This window comes from Myotis brandtii, unplaced genomic scaffold (genome assembly GCF_000412655.1).
Source record: "Myotis brandtii unplaced genomic scaffold, ASM41265v1 scaffold536, whole genome shotgun sequence".
Taxonomy (NCBI): domain Eukaryota; kingdom Metazoa; phylum Chordata; class Mammalia; order Chiroptera; family Vespertilionidae; genus Myotis; species Myotis brandtii.
The window spans coordinates 3,004,244-3,012,009 of record NW_005369967.1 but is presented as its reverse complement, the minus strand read 5'-3'; the positions used below and the strand labels follow the sequence as shown (position 1 = coordinate 3,012,009).

The window sequence follows — 7,766 nt, the reverse complement described above, 5'->3', positions numbered from 1 at the left end:
GATCAGCTGCCTCCTGCACACTCCCCACTGGGTATGTGCCCGCAACCAAGGTACATGCCCTTGACCGGAATCGAACCTGGGACCCTTGAGTCAGCAGGCTATGCTCTATCCACTGAGCCAAACCGGTCAGGGCAATAATCATGTCTATTAAGGCAAAGCCTCAACCATGAAGGTTTCCCTGTAATTCAGCTCCCACCCCTCACCTCAGACATTAGTCTTGGCCTAGGATGGCAGACAGGTTCTGTGAGTGTGACCTCCTGACATTTACTCAGAGCACAAAGGTCAGCCACCACATCTTGGTTTTAACCCAAACCCCAAGGCCTGAATATGAATTGGCTAAACGTTGTCCCCCTCTGGTTGATCCTATCCTGTCTAGGGGTCCCTGAACATGTCCTGGCCAGTGATCCCTTTTATTGCCAGGATTTTTCTCTAGAAATCTCACATTCAAGAGGTTCTGTTGAGGAAAATGCATTGAATAAGTATTCATTGATTTATTTGTGCATTTTAATTAATCCAAGGCATTCACCTGCCAAGTGAGATAATTTTAGCCCAAAGCAAGGTAACAACATTTTAATCAGGCTGTGCAGCTTTTCCTGGGTGAATGCACCGGAGCCCCTGCCCCATTCCTAACCCAGGGATTTGAAGACTTGAAATGAAAAGTCCTTCCTGGTGGGACCCACCAGCAGCAGCAGTGCCTTGCAAGGTGGACTCAAGGAGGACACAGAGAGGCTTTGAAGAGGGCAGCCAGGCCCTGAGCCCACAGCTCAGTTGGTTAGAGTGTCATCCCGATGCACCAAGGTTTTGGATTCAACTTCCAGTCAGGACACATACAAGAAGCAACCAATGAATACATAAATAAGTGGAACAACAAATCAATGTCTCTCTCTCTCTCTCTCTCAAATCAGTACATTAAAAAAAATCAATAAATAAAAATTTAAGAAACAAAAACACAAAATGATGGCAGCCAGGGGCAACCTCCTAAACATTACAATCCCAAGAAAGTGGCTGGCAATGGTGAGAGACAAGAAGGAAACTAAAAAGGCTTACAATAGGATTTATGTAGCCTCAGGGGACAGAATTTAAAATGTGGTGTGTGTGTGTGTGTGTGTGTGTGTGTGTGTGTGTGTGTGTGAGAATATCTCCTTGGCATGTTGGAAGGTTTACTCAACCAATGAGGACAAGTTTGAGCGATGAACTGTAAATCATAATACATGTTAAATGCCTATTATGAATCAGGCACCCTATTTAATTTAATGTTATTCTTCAAAACTTAATTGTGGCCCTACTCGGTTTGGTTCAATGGTTAGAGTGTCGGCCCACAGACTGAAGGGTTGAGGGTTCGATTCTGGTCAAAGGCATCTACCTCAATTGCAGGCTCGAGCCGAGGCCCCAGTCAGGTGCATTCCTCACATCAATGTTTCCCTTTGTGTCTATCCCCTCCCTTCCACTCTCTCTAAAAATCAATGGAAAGAATATCCTCAGGTGAGGATTAACAAAACAAACGAACTACAAAAAAACCCTAGTTGTGAGATTGGTACCATCCCCCACTTTATAAATGAGAAAACTGGGTCAGAGGGATCTTAAGTAACTTGTTCAAGGTAACGTCATGTAGCTAGTAGGTCAAGAGTTGGTCAAACTTGTCTGACTCCCAAGCCCAGGCTCTAGCCACCAGAGGACGGCCTCTCCTGTGCAGAAAGAATGAGCTTTGAGCACTGCCCAGGGTTAGCCACTTGTTGGAATCTTCTGGGGAGCTTTAAAAAATATTGATGCTCACTAATCAAAACAACAATGAGGTACTGTCTCCCACCTGTCAGAATGGCTACAATCAATAAATCAATAAAGGACAAGTGCTCGTGAGGATGTGGAAGAAAAGGAGCCCTGCTGGTGCACTGCTGGTGGGAATGCAGACTGGTGCAGCCACTGTGGAAAACAATTAAAATGGAACTCCCATTTGACCCAGTGATCCCACTTTTAGGAATATATCCCAAGAAATCAGAAACACCAATGAGAAAGACTATATGCACCCCTATGTTCAAAGCAGCACAATTCACCACAGCTAAGATTTGGAAACAGCCCAAGTGGCCATCAGCAGATGAGTGGATTAAAAAACTGTGGTACATCTACACAATGGAATACTACACTGCTGTAAAAAAAGAAAGAACTCTTACCACTTGCAACAGCATGGATGGACCTGGAGAACATTATCCTAAGCAAAATAAGCCAGTCAGAGAAAGATAAATATCACATGATCTCACTCATTTGTGGAATATAATGAACAACATAAAATGATGAACAAAAATAGATCCAGAGACATAGAAGCATCGAACAGACCGTCAAACCTCAGAGGCAAGGCAGGGGAGGGTTGTGGTGCGGGTAAGAGATCAACCAAAGGACTTGTATTCATTCATATGAGCATGACCAGTGGTCACAGACAATAGGGGGTGGGGGCATGTGTTGGGGGGTGGGAGCAGGCAGAGAGAGGTCAAAGGGGGGAAAAAGAGACACATGTAAAACTTTCAACAATAAAGAATTTTTTAAAATATTGATGCTTGGATCCTACTGCCAGAGATTTTAAGTTAATAGGGCATTTTAACTTTTTAAAAATAATTGTTAATAGATTTTAGAGAGAAAGAGAGGAAGAAGAGAGCGAGAGAGATCAAGTGTTGTTCCACTTATTTATGCATTCATTGGTTGCTTCTTTTTTTTTTAAAATATATATTTTACTGATTTTTTACAGAGAGGAAGGGAGAGGAATAGAGAGTTAGAAACATCAATGGGAAACACCAATCAGCTGCCTCCTGCACACCCCCCACCGGGGATGTGCCCGCAACCAAGGTACATGCCCTTGACCGGAATCGAACCTGGGACCCTGCAGTCCTCAGGCCGACGCTCTATCCACTGAGCCAAACCAGTCAGGGCAATTGGTTGCTTCTTGAACATGTCCTGACCTTGGAATTGAACCCACAACCTTGGCTAATCGGGACAAGGCTCTAATCAACTGAGCTAACCTGCCAGGGCTAAGCGGCATTTTCAAAGGTTCCCCAGGTGATTCTAGCATGCAGCCAGCCAAGCTCCACTGGCTTCCTAGGTACCAAGCCCCAAATCTATGAAGGTCACTGGCTGTAAAGGTCACCTGGCCTGACTGTCCCCAGGATGAAGAAAAGGGCTGGAGAGGCCCCAGGCGGGAGCTCAGACTCAAAGTCCAAGGTCTGTACCTGGGGCACATGGAAACGGAGGACTGGGGGCAGGCGGGTGGGCTGGTGGGATCCTAACCTGGGCAGCAAGCGTCCAAGGTCTCCCAGCCCTCCGGGGCCAAACGCCTGGGTGACCACCTGGGTCCTTTTTACACCAACACACAGGTTTGCAGGAAAGATTGAACCAACGGAGCCGGCCTGGCACAGTGTAGACGCCCCTCACGGCAGCCATTTCCTCCCCTCACGCTGCACTTCATCCCCAGAACCCTGAGCTCACTTCCTGAGTCTGGCTTTCCAAGGCAAATGGAAACTCTGAGAAACCACATCCCTTTGTATTTCCAAGCAGCCAGCAAGGGCCTGGCACCGGGCTCCTTCAGAAACACCCGCCAGGCCGCATTGTTCACGGCACTGAGTGACTCACCCCTCCCAGAGATGCTCACAGCCAGACCAGCCAAGTCAGGATCCCCAGGGCCGGGGCCCAGGCATCAGCATTTCTCAGTCTCAGTGCCGCTCCAGGGTCTTTTGAGTGTAGGCCCATGAATCTGGAGGTCAAGGTTCGATTCTCAGTCAGGGCACATGCCTGGGTTGCGGGCTCCATCCCCAGTATGGGCCACGCAGGAGGCAGCCAATCAGTGATTCTCTCTCATCATTGATGTTTCTATTTCTCGCTCCCTCTCCTTTCCTCTCTAAAAATCAATAAAAATATATATATTTTAAGAATTCTCTTTGAGGTGTCTGTCAGGCACCCTAGGGGAGATGCTGAGTGTGCAGCTGGAGGTGTGAGGCTGATGGATCTGGGGTGAGGGTCACGGAGGGGAGGTAAGGCTGGTGACACCCGTTTCAACAGCTTGTAGATGGAACTGGCAGCTGTGGGAGAGATGGGATCCCTGGGGACACTTAGAAGGGAGGGGACAGGGAGTGAGCGCTGAGCCCTGGGCCTCCACCTTGGAGAGGTCCAGAAGAGGGGGCTGAATCAGCCCAGGAGACTGAAAAAGAGGAAAGGATGAGCTGGGCAAGGGGGAGGCGGGAGGGGGGGGGGGCTGACAAAGGTAATCAGACAGACAGGAAAGAGGGAGGGCCTCACTGTGCCCAAAGCTGCAGTCAGAGGTGAGACAGGGACTGACCCTGAAATGCTTAGATTGGCAAGTTGGAGGTCATGGTGACCTTGACTAGAGAGCTTCAGCAGGTGGCGAGGACTTAGGCCTGATGAGAGTGAGGACAGGAGTGAAGACACTCCAGGAGACGGAGGTACAAGAACCGACAAATCAATCTGAGGGATGTGGTTTACCAGGGAACAGAGAAATGGAGCCACAGGCGGGCCCGTGGGACCTGCAGGGAGAAGGAGGAGAATCCTGCGGCCACTGTGACCTTGCTGAGGGTTTCAGAGCGCAGAGCAGAGAGGCAGGCACTGTGTGTCAGTGGGGAAGCCGCAGTCTTCCTGAGGTTGGAAGGAAAGAGAAAAGCAAGGATAAATATGTGGATGAGTCCGTAGGAGGCTCCTGCCGGTATCCTTTCTCTCTGGCCTGAAGTTTCACCACCACTGTCTTTGGAGACCTGACTTTTAGTAACCAAACAGAAAGATGCTACCTGAAGTGCCCCTCCCCTCATTACCTAGAGTGTAGCTGAGGGGAAGGCTGGTGGAGGCAGGTCCCCAAAAAAGGATGAGCACTAGTTAGAGTCCCTTTTGCTTCAGGAGGAATCTGCCCCTGTGGGTCTGGTTGGACAAAGTGGCCTGGCTGGGGTAGCGAGCACAGGGCAGCACCTCCACAAATACTCCACAGCCTCATGAACGGGACTTGGCTTATCCCTGGATGATGCAGTAACTTAGGAACCCACCAGCTGGGAGCTGGTGCCACAGTGGCTAATGGACCTCTGGCAGGGAGGGGCCCTTCCTGCTGTCTTATTGCTCCCAGAGGGCTCCCTATACTTGCACCTGTGAAATAAGGAGGGTGACCTTCGCATCCAGGAAAAGGATGTATCAGTTAGGATACATCGAGCTAGTGTAACTGATGCTTGCTACTCAAAGTGTAGTCCCTGAACCAGCAGCAGCAAGATCAACTGGGATCTTGCTAACAATACAGATTCTCACATCTTAGTTTAACAAAATTCCTAGGTGGTTCTAATTTGTTAACCACTAACCTTGAAAACCACTAACGTGAACCATAAAGTTATTATTTTGGGAGTTAAATTCCTGAACAGCTCCAGTGTAGGTACAGCAGCCCCCTGATCCCCGGATGTAATTGAGGACTAACCATTACCAGAGGTTCCTTTTTAAATCCTTAGGCTTTTGCCTCATGATTCTAAGATGGCTGCCACAGCTCCTGGAATCATGCACCCACATAGACAGGGACAAGGTGATAAGAGTTTTTTTGGTGTGTGTATGTGTGGGAGAGAGAGAGAAAGGAAAAAAGGTTCCTACATCCCAATAACAAATGTCTCCTTGGTTCTCAACAGGCCACCCTTAGCTGCTAGGGAGTCTGGGAAAGTGAATATTTGGCTTTTTCATTGTCCATAATAGGAAGCAGAAAATGGAGAAGGGGATTGGAAAGGACTACTGGGTAGCCAGCCATAAAAGGCACACATGAAATACAAATGCGTATGTGGCAAACATAACTAAATATTTAATGAGAGAGAACAAGAAAGATCAAGGTCTTCCTTTATTTATTTTTTTATATTATTAAATTAGAGGCCCAGTGCATGAAATTTGTGCACTCAGGAGGCGGGGGGGGGGGGAATCCTTGCACCCTTTCAGCCTGCGCCCTCTTGCTTGTGCCCGAGAGGCCTCAGGGGATGTCAGACTGATGACTTAGGCCCACTTAGGGGAGCGGGCCTAAGCCGTCAGTCAGACATCTTTAGCACTGCCGCGGAGGTAGGAGAGGTTCCCGCCACCACTGCTGTGCTCGCCAGCTGTGAGCCTGGCTTCTGGCTGAGCGGCGCTCCCTCTGTGGGAGTGCACTGACCACCAGGGGGCAGCTCCTGCATTGAGCATCTGCCCCCTGGTGGTCAGTGTGCGTCATAGTGATGGGTCATTCTGCCATTTGGTTGATTTGCATATTAGCCTTTTATTATATAGAATTTATTTAGGGTGCCCTGGCCAGTGTAGTTCAGTTTGTTGAGTGTTGTCCCGTGTACCGAGAGGTCTCCAGTTTGATTCCTGGTCAGAGTTGCAGACTCCATCCCCAGTAGGGGGAGTGCAGGAGGCAACCAATCAATGATTACCTCTCATCATTGATGTTTCTATCTCCCCCTCTCCCTTCCTCTCTCTCTAAATCAATAAAAATATATTTTAAAAAGAAAAGAAAAGAAATAGTAAATGATAAGCTGCTTATAAAAATTGGGAACCACCTAAATGTCTGACAGGGCATTGGTTGGATGATACAGCCATACTATGGAATACCACACAGTCTTAAAAAATTACGGCATTAAGTAGTGTTTAATGGCATGAGAAAATGTTCACAATATATTATTAAGTGAAAAAAAGTTTATAAGACAGTACATAATATAATCACAGTTTAAACTTTTTAAAGTATGCTAAGAAAAAAAAGACTACAAGGAAACACTATAACAATATTGCCTTTCTAGATGGTAGGTTTTAATTTTTGTTTTAACTCCTCTATAGAAACATGTTTTATTTTTCTATAAGGAAAACAGTTAGAGTTACTCAGCCCAGGCAACCTAGCAAATGTTGGGGGGCTTGGGTAGGGATCTAGGTCTCTTTCACCCATCTTTCCTCTACCCCTAGGCTTTATAAGAAGTCCCTCTGACCCCCAATGTTCTGGAGACTTCTGGACACCCCGCCCACTTGGCCAAGTTTATGTTTTGGTGGAAACTCTTAATGTTTCCATTGTCTGACTTGAGAGTGTTCAATTATTCATCCTAATTAACTAGGGCCTAGGTGTTATTCTGACAGAGACTCTCACTCACGGATTTTCTCTACCTCTTCTTTGTTTTAGAAGCCAAGAATGAAAAGGCTTTAGGTTAGAATGCCTCCATGCAGTATCTACATCTGAAAGGCAGCCATTCAGCCGGAAGAAATGACTGGCAGGACAGCCCCAGGCCGGCCAGACCTCCCACAGACTTTTCTTGTTTGGTGAAGCCAGTATGAATGGTTTCTTTGCAGGAGCAGCTGCCTGGGTTCCAAGGTGAGTCAAATAACATCCCTTCCCTAATAGATCAGGTGGTGGTTTTGTGAGTGCACATTTATCCCCTCAACTAAGATCTGCATTCCTACTGCGTGCCAGGTGGTTTCTGGGGAGAGGGAGCAAGTCTACATGCCTGACTATGGGCAACCTCTCAGAGGTGGTGACATTTGAGCTGAGACTTAAATGGACACTCAATTATGAGCAAATGGGGTGGGGGTGGGGGGGGGACAGAGTCCTAGACAGAGGAAACAGCAAAGGGAAAGGTGTGTGGTAATGAGCTTGACCGTCTCTAAGAAGGGAAGGAAGCCTAGGAGGTCTTTTCCTGGCGTAAATTCCTACAGTGGGGTGACAGGACCAAAAGTTATAGATGTTTTTATGGCTCTTGATATATATTGCTGAATTGGTTTCCAAAATGAATATATATATATAT

The 7,766-nt window shown here is 47.4% G+C and overlaps 1 long non-coding RNA gene across 1 annotated transcript in view; it reads left to right on the top strand.

Annotated features, from left to right (window-relative positions):
• The window catches only part of LOC106728116, a 13,022-nt gene that overhangs the window by 4,899 nt on the left and 357 nt on the right, over nucleotides 1-7,766 (top strand). Inside the window, exon 3 of the long non-coding RNA XR_001364375.1 lies at nucleotides 7,148-7,336. This is a non-coding gene — a long non-coding RNA (uncharacterized LOC106728116). The remainder of the gene's footprint in view (nucleotides 1-7,147; nucleotides 7,337-7,766) is intronic.